The 15,957-nt window shown below is 45.5% G+C and overlaps 1 protein-coding gene across 10 annotated transcripts in view; it reads right to left on the bottom strand.

The window, feature by feature from the left end:
- The window catches only part of LOC144733139 (NXPE family member 2-like), a 37,733-nt gene extending 22,887 nt beyond the window's left edge, over positions 1-14,846 (bottom strand). The window contains exons 1-2 of one of the 10 annotated variants that reach the window (XM_078614898.1): positions 9,321-9,621; positions 7,403-7,445 (exon numbers count right to left, since the gene is read on the bottom strand). The gene's annotated coding sequence lies outside the window, so the exon portion shown is untranslated. Of the gene's footprint in view, positions 1-3,231; positions 3,394-7,394; positions 7,446-7,598; positions 8,159-9,320; positions 9,622-14,772 lie in introns of those variants that run through there. The other 9 variants (XM_078614904.1, XM_078614905.1, XM_078614901.1 and 6 more) reach the window with 9 other exon arrangements.
- Positions 14,847-15,957: the final 1,111 nt, after the last annotated feature.

Genomic DNA, 15,957 nt, shown 5'->3' on the forward strand with positions numbered 1-15,957 from the left:
ACACGTGGTCAGAACTGGAACGAACGAAGGGAAGGGGCCACGCGAGAGCGGGGGTCCAGGCTGCCACGTGGCTGTGCGCGTCTCTCTTTCTATCCCTCTCACGCTTTTCTAGATTTGAAGCTTTCGTGACTGCAAGGATTCATATTCTTAGGTTTTTTCGGTAAAGTCACGTAGATAAACCATAAAACGCTGTCTGTCAGCAGCGTGAAGGAGTGTTGTAATGAAAGACGACTAAAGACCGGATTCCAGAAGTCGCTTCAACGACCTTTATTACACATGGCATGGCCATACAGAGCTAAGAATCATAATTCGGACCCAACACACAGGGAGAGGGATCATGAACACAGCCTCTCAGAGAGAAATAAAAAGCACACAAGCAGCCATCGCACTCCAAATACGAGGCATTCCATGCACCGAGCCGCCCCACAATGCAGAGAGGAGCGAACACCCACGCACAGATGGCAAGATAGCAATCCAGCGGGAGGTTGGAACACACATTGGAGGCGACCCCAGCGCACAAAGCCAAGTATTTACGAGAATCGCAGGATGTGGAGGTCAAGAGCAGAATCATATCAGTACCCTATGCGACGGCACATGGGAGGTAAAACACAATCTGCCCATTTGCGACCGATTCCCCCACCAGCTATACCAGGAGGGAATAGAGAAACAGGTAATACGGAAAAACAAATGGGCTTAACGGAGATGCAAAATTCGGTACAAACACGTGATGAAGCACCCACATTAATTGAGAATGAGCTGCCAGAGAGCACACCACCCGCTGAATTAAAGCAAAATCACAGCCCCATTGGAAAATGCAAGCAGGCTGCTAGTGGCAAGGCAAACCAGAAGGACAACCACGATCGGGAAACTCTAAATGCTTTGGTTAACTTTTTCATGTTTCTTCTAATAACCAAAATCCAAAACTTAGCGACAAAGATGAAGCAAACATTATCGATCCTCACACTCACTCCAATTAAAAACCAGGCTATAATCTTCACCAGTGGACTCCTTATTTATTAATTCAACTAGCAGTAAGTACCCGGCATTGCCCAGGCGAAAAAGGCAGACACACGCATGGACTTACACACAGACATTGACCCACACACATAGAAACACATCGACTTAGACGCACACACACACACACACATATATGGTTAAACCCAGGATGGATCGTTAGCAGGCCAGCATAAATGTTTGTAACCGGCGAAGATGTTCCATTAGGGGGGTGCACGTTTCGCAAGCGTAAAGAAGGGAGGGAATTACCATGGCCGAGAAGACCTGGAGCTTCATGTGGAGCGAGAGACCAGGTAGCTTCCACACAGCGTAACGCAGCCGATGGAAAGATAATGGCGCCCGACTGATTTGGAGTGAGACCTCTGCTGTTAAACCGGAGCCGGTCATGAGCACACTGGCGAGGTATGGGAATCTCGGCAATCTCTCCACAACTGCTGCATCACCAATTGTGAGTTGTGGGGGTGGATTGTTCGATGGTATAAAATACCCAAGCAAGTGCTTAGTTTTGATGGGGCTGATTGTAAGGCCCCACCTCTTAGTGGCAAGCTCCAGGTTCAGCAGCAGTGAGCAGCAATCACCAGGAGCATCGGCATACATAACATGGTTGAGCAATAGGGAGGCATCCCTTGACCGCACCCGGGCATCGATCAGCCTCCCATTGTATCTGTACCATATGGTAATTCCACCGGTATAGCCATTGAAGGCTTCACGAACTACATGGTCAAAAGATATGTTAAATAATGTGGGAGCCAGAGGATATCCCTGTCACACCCCGAGGTGTAGAGGGAATGGCTCTGACTGACGGCTACGTAGTTTGACGCTCACCATCATGAAGGTCCTTAAGGATCGTGAGCAAAGTTTGAGGGACTCCGAAAGCATGAAGAACAACCCAGAGGCCAGGCCTACTGATGGTATCATAGGCCTTGACCAGGTCAGTAAAGCACATACATTCACTCACACGCACACATAGACCTACATACATGCAAAGAAATGGACTTACACTGACTCACATGGAGCAACGCACATATAGCGACTAACACACACGCACATGGACTGAGACACACACACACACATCGACTCACACACAAACACATCGACTTACACACGCACATATATGGACTCACACACATAGACATCCACTTGAGATGTACACACATGGAGTTACACACATATATCGACGTACACACACACATACGTGAACTGACACACACACAGCGACTGATACACACACATGGACTTACACACACACACTTCGACGTACACAGACATACGTGGACTGACACACACACATTGACGTAAACACACATATGTACTTACACACATATGGACTCACACACGTATAGACATACACTTTAGATACATACACATTGAGTTACACACACATATGGACGTACACACACACACACACATACACATCGACTGACACACAGACACACAAATGCACATTGACTTACACACTCAGATGAAGCCATGCACACACATCAACTAACACACACACATGGACTTACACACACACAGCGACTGATACGCGCACAAATGGACTGACACGCACACACTTCGACGTACACACGCACATCGGGCGTTGTCCGTTCGAAAAAGACAGACAACCACATGGAGTTAGACACGCATGGCTCTACACGCACACACATATGGACTCAAAGACACACACATGGACTCACACACACACATTGACGGGCACAGCAATCCCCGATGATGGCACAGCTATCAGTATCGCAGTACTACGTATGAGTAAATAGCGTGACGTGAGCGATGGAAACAATACAAATACATTGAAGAAATAAGCAGAAATAAGTGTAAATGAAAGATAAACAATGAACCAGAGTTGGTATTCATCTTCTTGGTTCTTTCGGTAAAGTCACGTAGAAGGGAAGTAATAAAATAAGAGAATTTTTTTATTATGTTTAATTTTTATTATTTTATTACTTCCCTTCTACGTGACTTTAACGAAAGAACCAAGAAGATGAATCCTTGCAGTCACGAAAGCTTTAAATCGAAATTCAGAGTTGGTATGTGCACACAAAGATAAACATAGAAATATCTGGCAACGTATTTGTTTCATAATATTAAGCAATGAAGTAGATTTTTTTCATCAGCACACAAACATTATTATTGTAATGTTCGTAAACTAATGTGTTTAACAATAGTAAACAATGGACTTGAGTTGTTAGCGTAAGAATCAAGGAACTTTGTACTTACCAAAGGTGTGTTGAGCCCTTTGCAATGTGTAGCCTCCGTCCTGAACTACATTGGCGAGGCGGCGGAGTTGGCACGTTGCCAGACTAGGGGCTGAGCCCCGCCCCCCGCATCCCCCGCCCGTGCAAGAATAATGTTATGTAAGCAGTAAAATATTCATCTTCTTGGTTCTTTCGGTAAAGTCACGTAGAAGGAAATAATAAAAAAATAAAAGCAAAACATAATAATATAATAATAAAATAATACAAGTAAAAATTATAAAATAATAATGTTTTATTTTTATTATTTTATTATTTCCTTATACGTGACTTTACCGAAAGAACCAAGAATATGAATCCCTGCAGTCACGAAAGCTTTAAATCGACAGTAAAATAGTATTATGTACGGAACGTGTAGTATAAAGTGGACGCATCGTGTTGTGGGGGGGGGCGAAGAGGACATCTTACCTTAGCTTGGGATGGCGTGCCTCTCTCCCTTCGAGGTGTGGGGGGTCATCCCACTTCTGACACCATTGTGGGGGCTAACGCCCCCCTCCTTCTCCGCTATCCTGCACCAGCGTCCTCTGTGAAGCATGGCTAGTGGCTGGCTCCCCGCCGCACACTCCCCACGTAAACCAGCACTAACGCGGAGATGGCTGCGTGCTGCACCGTACCCGTGCAGGTGGCTCACCACGGATCGCGCAAAAAAATAGCGGCTGCTATTTTCGCGTATAAGGAAATGTCCCCCGTGAGCTCGAGCACTTGGGAGGGTCCCCCCCCCCCCCCCCACACCACGAAATTGGCGTCAGTTGGTACGGTCGATGACGAGCAATAAGTAAATAATGAATAATAGAAACCGCACAAATGTGTTAATTAAAACGGATTAGCCCTATTCCCACCGCCGGGCTTAGGGCGTGCCGCCTGGCAATTTTATTTCTACATCGAGGCCACCGTTCGAGAGCCCAATTCCCCGCAAGCGCGAGCGCGTGGAGACTTTTATATACAAGATACTAATGTTATGGTTACCTTGAATAATTTTCAACGCGACCTGACCGAAGCATCAAATAATAATTATGGCAGTCAGGGTCGTTCCAAAGCCAAAACGAATTCCCTAGCCTCGGGATATCAGATAAAATAATAATAATAACCCGAGAACAAACAGCACAAACCCAGGATACAGGCAGTGGAACGAAGGTTAGTAAAACCCTGCGAGTAGTAGACAAAAGGTCATCTAGAAGAATTAAAGGCGAAATAAATAAAAAGCCTCGCAACCGCCTTTGTCTTCACACAGCACGGATAGCAAGATTTGCACACACAAGCAAGGAACATCTCCCCATAAAAAAAAAACATCAAACCTCGATGGAAAAACCGTGAACCCGGCTACAACATACCTTGAATCACTTACAATCAAAAATACAATAATGCTATAATAAATAAAGTGAGTCTCATTTTTAAACTTCCAAACAGAAAACGGAAATCTTCTTGGTTCTTTCGGTAAAGTCACGTAGAAGGGAAGTAATAAAATAATAAAAATAAAACATAATAAAACAATTCTCACGACGTTTCGGCCACAACGCAAGCAGCCGTCCTCAGGTGAAAACCAGGTCTGTCGAGGCGACATCGTCTTAATGAAACAGCACACGTGCTTGGAGCATATATATAAGCTGGGTTGGAAGGGTGGAAAAGGGCGCCTTGACAAAATAATATGCATATCAAGAGGAATTTAGCATATTTATGGAAAATGCAGGTATGTGATCAGTACTACTTATGCCCGTGCATTAAAAGAAAACGGAAAACTTGGAAGTTGTGCGAGACAAAGTAACACCCTCCCCGCGAGGAAGACCCCCCCCACCCTTCCAGGTTAATTATCGCAGAGGATGAACGGACAATCCGGCACACTGCTTCGTTTGAAGAACTTAATTATTTTAATAAATCAGAACACACACACGGACACGTATGCAGCTGTGTCCACACACAAGCGAACGAAACAAAGGATGGTTCCGGCCCTTTGCAAGCAGGCGTGCCAAGCAGAGAGATTTTTCAGATTAAAGCAGAGACACGGCCATACATCGAAAACATCATCACCACCGACGCAGAAGAAGATTCAGCAACTCAACAAGTATGGAGGGGCTGGCTGGGTAGCGACATGCTAAACAAAGCAAGAATTCTGTGCCAACAGAAGAAGTAGTGCGAGTGAGACTGGCGAAGATTCCAGGTATCACTCGTGAAATAGCGAAAGCACCCAACGTCGACCAAGCAACGAACGAGAGCATCAAATTTCGATTTAAAGCTTTCGTGACTGCAGGGATTCATCTTCTTGGTTCTTTCGGTAAAGTCACGAAGAAGGGAAATAATAAAATAATAAAAATAAAACATAATAAAATTATTCTCACGACGTTTCAGCCACAACGCAAGCAGCCGTCCTCAGGGGAAGACCAGCATCTGAATGAATTAATTCATTCAGACAGTCTTTCCGACAGACTTGTTCTTCACCGGAGGACGGCTGCTTGCGTTGCGGCCGAAACGTCGTGATAATTATTTTATAAAGTTGTATTTTTATTATTTGATTATTTCCCTTCTACGTGACTTTACCGAAAGAACCAAGAAGATGAACGAGAGCATCGTTCATCGCCAGAGAACCCGCAGCCGGAGAGCGCGCACAGCCGCGTCGCCCAGTGCCCAGGTGCTAAGCTCGCCAGCGCACTAGCCGCCAAGCGCCACCGTCGCCACCGGGCGCCACCGGGCGCCACTTAGCGACCGAGCCTCTCCAAGGACAGCATCGGACCGACGACGCTCAGCTAGCAGCGGAGAGAGAAAGCTGACGGCTCGCTGCAGACACGCCACGTGCGAGAGGAAAAACTTCTCCAAGCCGTTCGTATCCCACCCCCCACACTCATACACCCACGACGCGCCCGATGTCTGCTCACACAATAATTTATCAAGGGGACAATCAAATGCCCCCACACAATGGAATCGATCCTAGCTAATCATAAGAAGACTAATTGTCAAAGTGCATGGACCATCAGCTGGCCGTGAAGGCATCGCGGCTCACCGAGTGATACGAATACGTCGTTTATAAGTACCTCCGTTTTTTTTTATCTTCGTTTATTTTTTTAACCGCATAAATTACCAATAGATTCATCGATGTAAACTAAACTTTTGAAACCTTCGTCACGAATCTACACGCTCACAGAGAGAGAATATCGTGTTAAACCTGTTTCTTTGCCATAGAACCTTAATTAATTAAAGCTTCGTCAGAGATATGAATCTTCCGTAAGAGGGTACGTCCACCGACGCACACAATTGTTCCAAGACATTTCGTTAATTATACAATCTTGCCGATGAATCTATTGACGTATACTTTTGGGGTATAATAATTTGCTTTAATTGCCTTTCGTATGAATATCATTGCATGCCTGCTTTAAAGACTCTCCATCGCCGTCTAAGCTCGCGTTGCGTGGTGGAATTAATGATATGTGCGGTTGCCAAAGTGAAACAACGCAATTCTTGATGGTTACCTATACTGCTCGCGGAAGGAAAATTCCCCGATGGTACCGTGGATAATTCGAAGCATGAGAGTTCGCAAATTAGAGTGTCATGTTTTTGTTTAGAATAAAAATTGCTTAACACAGAAGTGTCTGAGTGTTTCTTTCCTAAATTCATGCGTAACAATCTTATTTATAAGAACTGTATCCTGCGTTGAGATATGAATTTGGAGACCTAACATAACACACTAAGATATAATCAATAAAAGTTTAAGCAAGAATAATTGCCTTATCCCAATTGATAAATACGATCCTGGACAACGAAGCTAAGCCCAATTATCATAACTGCCAACATTAGCATATTCAGAAACATTCGCATAAAGCAACACGATTGTGCACATAATTATCATAATGTATACATAATTACATAATTAGCATAATGTTAAAAATTACGCCTTTTTCGCATCATCATTTATTTTTTGTTACATTTCTATCAATTTTTCATAACCCGACATATACAACACCATCCACTCATATTCATTCACGCACTCGCACTCACCCACATAAACTCACTCACCCACACTCGCCCACTCACTCACACTCACCCACCCACACTCACCCACCCATACACACCTAAACTCACCCACCCACACTCACTCACACTCACCCACATAAACTCACTCACCCACACTCGCCCACGCACTCACTCACTTGACCAAGCTGAACGTGACATTTGCAGTCGATGTCTCTGCGTCTACATCAGCAGCCGCGTGTGACACAAAACAAAGAGAGAGAGAGAGAGAGATATAAATATACGCCGATAAAGACCCCGGATCTATCTATCTATCTAAATATATTTCTGATCGTTACGGTCAACAATGAAACAAATATTACGTGGGTCAATTACTATGATTGAGCCGGATGCGATGGGAAGAGACTTTTCTTCTGTTGGCTTTGCACGAATCAATTCCTCCTTAGTCGGTTTGTGCGCTCGCTCCTGACGAATCACATCTGTCATGAAATGGTATGGTCCAGTTGCAGCTTGTTCGATCCGGGAGTCGTAAGTTCTCCCGGTCTCAATAGTGACAACACACAGACACGCTACCACCATCACCACTACCATTATCACCACTACCACCACCACTACAACCACCATCACCACTACCAGCATGCACTATAGACCTCCCGGTCTCAATAGTGACAACACCACGCCCGGCCGCCTTTGTCTCCCTAGTGGTTATGTATACGCACCGTAGCAGGTAACTCAATAGAGGCTGAGTCGACCTAGGGGAGGCCCAGGACTGGTTCAGATAATCGTCACCGGTGTTGGCCGTGAGCGGGAATCAAACTCTGGCTGGCGGGTTCATAGCGCAGCGTAGAGCTAACCACTACACTACCGCTCCCACTCACCCACAATCATTCGCTCAGTCACTCACTCACCCACAATCATTCACTCACCCACCTACACTTACTCACTCACCCACCCAACCACTCACCTACCCACCAACACTCATTCACTCACTCACTCACCCACTCACCCACCTACCCACAGTCACTCACTCACACCCAAGCACTCATTCAATCACACCGACCTACACACACTAATTCACTCATACTCACACTAATTCACTCACTCACGCTCATTCACTCACTCGCTCACTTGCCCTCACCCACATATCCACACTCACCCACAGTCATTCACTCACTCACTCACTCACACTCATTCACTCACCCACCCACACTCATTCAATCACTCATTCACCCACTCACTCACACTCATTCACCCACTCACACTCATTCACCCACTCACACTCATTCACCCACTCACACTCATTCACTCACCCACACTCATTCACTCACCCACCCACACTCATTCACTCACTAACTCACTCACTCACACTCATTCACCCACTCACACTCACTCACCCACTCACACTCATTCACCCACTCACACCCACTCACCCACTCACACTCATTCACCCACTCACACTCATTCACCCACTCACACTCATTCACTCACCCACCCACACACATTCATCCACTCACCCACCCACACTCATTCACCCACTCACCCACGCACACTCATTCACTCACTCACACCCACTCACCCACTCACCCACACACATTCACCCACTCACCCACGCACACTCATTCACTCACTCACATCCACTCACCCACTCACACTCATTCACCCACTCACACTCATTCACCCACTCACACTCATTCACTCACCCACCCATACACATTCATCCACTCACCCACCCACACTCATTCACCCACTCACCCACGCACACTCATTCACTCACTCACACCCACTCACCCACTCACCCACACACATTCACCCACTCACCCACGCACACTCATTCACTCACTCACATCCACTCACCCACTCACACTCATTCACCCACTCACACTCATTCACCCACTCACACTCATTCACTCACCCACCCATACACATTCATCCACTCACCCACCCACACTCATTCACCCACTCACCCACGCACACTCATTCACTCACTCACACCCACTCACCCACCCACACTCATTCACTCACTCGCCACACTCTTCCACCCTCATGCACTCACTCACTCACTACACTCTTCCACCCTCATGCACTCGCTTGACCAACCTGAACGTGATATTTGCAGTCCAAACCTGCTCCCACGCCGGACTCAATAGACGTGATAATAAGATCGCGTGTGTAAGTATATCCCCGATCGTTCAAAGTTCTCCTTGGAAGGAGTTTCACCTGCCCAAACTCTTCATGAATAGCAGTCAACAAAGTTAACAACTTCGGACGGCCGGTTACCGTTCACTTTGAAGTTTTACGAGGAAAGCGTCCACTACGCAAAAATGCACGCGCAGAGACTCTTTGAACTTTTTTGAAAGCTATTAACAGGAAAGGAGTCATGTTTGCATTGACCACAATACCTGCGGTCGAAATAAAAAAAAACTCTGATAATGTATGCACTGTCCTTGAAATTGATTGGTCCACACCCGAGATAGCTTTTCTTAGAGCCTAGTCTCACATGGTGTTGGACCAGATGACGCCAAAAGGCGCAACAAAAATTCTCACGACGTTTCGACTGCAACACAAGCAATCATCATCAGGTGTGAAATTCTGAATTTTTATTGTTTTATATTTGTATTATTTTATTATTTCCCTTCTACGCGACTTTACCGAAAGAACCAAGAATATGAAACCTAGCAACACAACACAGAGAGCCGGCCAAACACAACAGCCAACAACACCCCGCCTGGCTGACCACGCTCCTCCAAATAATGAAAAACAGAAAGACAACGCCACTGTGTCGATTTATTTGACGTGTTTTTCTCTCATTCATTCTCACCCGACCATGGCTGCTTGCGTTGCGATCGAAACGGCGCATTCCATTATTTGATTATATTTCATTTTCCACGTGACTTTACCGAAAGAATCGACGAGTAGCTCCCGCATGTCACGAAAGCTTCGAATCGAGTTTGAATGTTTCGTTAAACCGGCCATCAACCGAAGCAGCAATTTAGTAAGCTTACAGCCTCTTACCGTTAACGAATGGAGCCCCTTGGCTCTTAATGACGAAGGTGTTCAAAGGACGTGGTGCAGATGACGATCATGCACCGATGGAAGACATCGATTCAAATGTCTCAACGAATGTTGAGTGTGCGGTGCGGTTACGGAGGGTCGCCGACTCGCGAACTTTCAGAGTTGTGAAACACTCAGCCACACTCATTCACTGACTCACCCACTCACTCAGCTACTCACTCATTCACTCACTCACTCACTCACTCACTCACCCACTCACACTCATTCACTGACTCACCCACTCACTCAGCTACTCACTCATTCACTCACTCACCCACTCACACTCATTCACTGACTCACCCACTCACACTCATTCACTCACTCACCATCCCACACTCATTCACTCACTCACCAACTCACTGACACTTATTAATTTACTCACTCACACATTTTTTTCTGGCCTGGACTTTTGCAGCTGTTTTAGACTAATTTCAGGATGCTGATTCCAAATCTGATCTCAGATTTGCTCTATCATATCATTTTTATGCTATCGGCATACCCCATTTTCATTGATTTTACCCGAAATTAACTCTGTCACTCATGATTGCAAGTTGTTGCGAGTCAGTGACTGCTTTAGTGTTAAAATATGGTGCTGTATTTTTAAGATAGTGTGTTTATAATATAATTTTATGTAGATATCCACATTTATTTAATATTTTTCTTCTGCAGTTTTTTTTTTATTGAAAATGCAATATTTGATATCTCACAAACCTGATGTGATAAACAAAACTGATGCCAGATTTGGAATCGGCACCCTAAAGTTACCTTCAAACCGTTGGAATACCTTATGCCAGAAAAAGTGTGTTGACCAGTGTTATCAGAGTTGTGTTTTTTGTTTGCATTCCGACCGCAAGTATTGTGGTCAATGCAAACATGACTCCTTGTAAAAAAGGTGTCAGTTTTGTTGCCAGATAAAAGGGTTAAAAAAACAATTATCCAAACGTGAACAGTCCAGAGAATTTGCATCGGGTTCTGGAGACCACAACGGAGAAGATTCCAGGCAATGCATTGGCAACGATGGAGAACGAGTGGCAGATACTCTTTGAGGTTCATGTTCTTGGTTCTTTCGATAAAGTCACGTAGGCTGCTTGCGTTGTGGCCGAAACGTCGTGAGAATTGTTTTATTATGTTTTATTTTTAGTATTTTATTATTTCCCTTCTACGTGACTTTACCGAAAGAACCAAGAATATGAAACCTAGTAAACTTAGAAACACAATGCAACACAACCAGAGAGCCGGTCAAAAACAACAGCCAACAACACCCCGCCTGGCTGACCACGCTCCTCCAACACTTATTCACTCACTCACTCACACTCATTCACTCACCTACACTCATTCACTCACCCACACTCGTTCACTCACTCACCCACACTTATTCACCCACTCACCCACACTCATTCACTCACTCACCCACACTCATTCACTCACCCACACTCATTCACTCACTCACCCACACTTATTCACTTATTCACTCACTCACCCACACTCATTCACCCACTCATCCACACTTATTCACTCTCTCACTCACCCACACTCATTCACGTACTCACTCACACTTATTCATTCACTCACTCACCCACTCACCCACACTCATTCACTCACTCACTCACTCACCACACTCTTCCACCCTCATGCACTCGCTTGACCAACCTGAACGTGATATTTGCAGTCCCACATTGGACTCAAAAAACGTAACAATAAGGTCACGTGTATGTGTATATTCCCGATGGTACAAAGTTCTCCGTGAAAGGCGTTTCACCTGCCCATCCTTCATAAATAGCCCTCAATAAAGTTAACAATTCGAGGCGGACGGTGTCATTCACCGGCAAGTTTTACGAGGAAAGCGTCCATTAGGCAAAATGCACGCGACCTTTGCGATCCTCCCCGAGAGTAACTCGGGGTGTTTCGACATTGTTTGTTCAACGCTCCCTGAGAACCTGCAACGATTCCGCGAGTGATGAAGCCGGGAGGAGATCCCGGGACGCACGTTGACAACGATGGCGAACGAGTGGCAGAGACTCTTTGAGCTTTTTGGAAGCTATTGACAGCAAATTTCCCATGAAAAATGATAGTCCTTGGAATTGTTAACAATTTTTCGAAGCAATCCTGTATATACTACACTTCTATATGCTACATTATACACTCCACTAATCTTTACTACACTATACACTACACTACTATACACTACACTAATATACTACGCTACTAAACACTACTATACACTACACTGCAATATACTATACATTACACTACTATACACTACACTATACTACACTATATTCTACACTATACACGACACAAGTATATACCACACTATGCACTACACTACGATACACTATTCTACAATAATACACTACTATGCACTACACTATACACTACACTCCTATGTAATACACTATACATTACACTACTATATACTACACCACTATATACTACACTATACACTACACTACTTTCTAATACACTATACACTACACTACAGTACACTACATTACACTACACTACTATACACTACACTACTGTATAGTACACTATACACTGCACTACAATATATTACACTATACACTACACTACTATACACTACACTATACTCTACACAATACACTACACTAGTATATACTACACTATGCACTACACTACACTTGAATGAACTACACTAGACACTACACTACTATGCACTGCACTACTATATACTACACGATACACTACGCTACTATACACCACGCTACTGCATTGCACACTATACACTAGAATATACTACACTTTACACTACACTATACACTACACTACACAGGGTACTTCCAAAAAAGTGTGAACACTCCAGAGAATTTGCATCGTCACCACAAGGAAGGCGCCTCTGGAAACCACAACGGAGACTATTTCAGGCAATGCGTTGACATATTCTTAGGTTTTTTCGGTAAAGTCACGTAGGTAAAACATCAAAATTAATGAAAATAAAATAAAATAAAACAAAAATCACGACGTTTCGGAGGCAACACAAGTCTCCGTCATCAGGTGGGACCGTCACAGCCGAATTAGCTGCATCAAGTGAGGCAATGATTCAAGATGTAATCCCTAATAAGCAAGTTGAAGGGGGGAGGAGAGGGGGGGGGGAGCTCATCATTCCATTAATTGGCTACCACATTCTGATGAGCTCCCCCCCCCCCTCTCCTCCCCCCTTCAACTTGCTTATAAGGGATTACATCTTGAATCATTGCCTCACTTGATGCAGCTAATTCGGCTGTGACGGTCCCACCTGATGACGGAGACTTGTGTTGCCTCCGAAACGTCGTGATTTTTGTTTTATTTTATTTTATTTTCATTAATTTTGATGTTTTACCTACGTGACTTTACCGAAAAAACCTAAGAATATGATTCATTGCAGTCACGAAAGCTTCAAATCTAGAATTAATGCGTTGACATCGATGGAGAGCGAGCGGCAGAGACTAGTTTAAGCCATTGACAGCACCTTTGTTATCACGTTGGAGTCTCTTATCGTTATTATCATTACTCGTTCTTTTTTTCCCCCCACCACGCTGCCATTCACGTAGAAAGGGTAAAACAAAACAAACAAAAAAAATCACTCGTCGACCATTGCCTCGTTGGAGATGCGCGCGCGCGTTAATACATACATAATATAGTTTTTTGGGGGGAGGGGGGGTTTAGATCGCGTAAGTATGAATGTGTCAGTCTTTGGTTCTTTCGTTAATGTCACGAAGAAAATATTTTCAAATAAAATTTCAAGTTTCAAGTTCATGTGTTAGGTATAGCCCTGTGAGCCATTCGGCTCTTGAATCGGGTGCAACCGCAACAAACAAAAAACAAAAACATGAACAAAAAAAGACATCTTAAAGTGAATATGTGACTGAGTGTAAACAGAAAATCCAAGAAAAGACAGCAAAATATTGCAGAAAAAACACCGTACACCAACGTTGTGTGCAAAAATCCCCGTGGGATGCAAGTCAAACAACAACAACCACAATACAACTTAGATTAAGGCAAATCAGTCTAAATAATAGCATGCGACGCTTCGATTGCAACACAAGCCACCATCATCACTCACTCGCCCACACTCATTCACTCACTCACCCACTCTTTCACTCACTCACTCACATTCAGTAACTCACATTCATTTATACACTCATTCACACTCACTCACACTCATTCACTCACTCACTCTGAGTCACTCATTCACTCACTAACTCACATTCACTCAGACTCATTCACTCACTCACCCACTCACTTATTCACTCACCCACTCACACTCATTCACTCACACACTCACACTCATTCACTCACTCACACTCATTCACTCACCCACACTCATTCACTCACTAACTCACATTCACTCAGACGCATTCACTTACTCACCGACTCAATCATTCACTCACCCACTCAATCATTCACTCACCCACTCAATCATTCACTCACCCACTCACACTCATTCACTCACTCACACTCATTCACTCACCCACTATCTTGCACTCGCTTCACCAACCTGAATGTGAAATTTGCAGTCGGCGTCTCTGCGTCTACACCAGCAGCAACGCCGGACTCAACAAACACAATACGAAGATCGCGCCGTGTATATGTAGTGGTGGTATTGACGTGCGCCGACTGTGACAGTGATGGATCACGGGGCGGCGCGGGGTGCGGGGTTGGGCACGCGTTGTGTGCGTGGTGTGGACGCGCGCGCCGGGAGTGACAGATGACGGGGCGGCGCGGCGTGGGTGGTGAGGCACGATGAGATGTGGGAAAAGAGGATCGTAGCCAGCGCCCAGCGATTGGTCGAATAAGTGGGTGCTCGCAGCGACGTCCGCAGGTGGGGTATAAAGGGGGACGCGCGAGAGCACTCGGGGAGAGTTACCCAGTTGAAGACCCGAAGACGGAGCTGAAGACCTAGTGCCCCGAGACCCCTAGTCCCGCCGTCCTTGTGGGGACCGGGGCCCTGTGTGGCTCGGAGGCGAGGCTGTGGGACCCGGGGTCCGACGCCCCCGTGGGTCGGGCTGGGGACCCACAGTCGAGACGGATACCCCGGGCAGGGAGTGTCCCGAGTAGCTCAGTGGCGTTAGTCGCCGAGTAGCTAAGTGGATGTTGGTCATCCGAGTAGCTCAGTGGCGTTAGTCGCCGAGTAGCTAAGTGGGTGTTTGTCACCCGAGATACTAAGTGGATGTTGGTCATCCGAGTAGCTCAGTGGGCGTTAGTCGCCAAGTAGCTAAGTGGGTGTTTGTCACCCGAGTAGCTAAGTGGGTGTTTGTCACCCGAGATACTAAGTGGATGTTGGTCATCCGAGTAGCTCAGTGGGCGTTAGTCGCCAAGTAGCTAAGTGGGTGTTTGTCACCCGAGATACTAAGTGGGTGTTTGTCACCCGAGATACTAAGTGGGTGTTTGTCACCCGAGATGCAAAGTAGGTGTTAGTCACCTGTGAACGAGTTTGATAAAATAAAGAGTGTGTTACCCGTGAAGTCGTCTCCCGCCGAGTTACTACATTACATATATAACAAAATATATCCCCAACAGATCAAAGGTCTAATTTGAATGCGTTTCACCTGCCAAAAACCATTCTTACGGGCAGCAACCTCCTGGTTACACCAGCCCACAGGGGATTATTGTGTCCGTCCGTCCGTCGTGGGAGAGGCTGGGTGGGGAGGGGAGGGTGGGGAGGGGCTGGGTGGAGAGGGTG

Source organism: Lampetra planeri, chromosome 45 (assembly GCF_965212315.1).
Source record: "Lampetra planeri chromosome 45, kcLamPlan1.2.h2, whole genome shotgun sequence".
NCBI classification, from domain to species: Eukaryota; Metazoa; Chordata; class Hyperoartia; order Petromyzontiformes; family Petromyzontidae; genus Lampetra; species Lampetra planeri.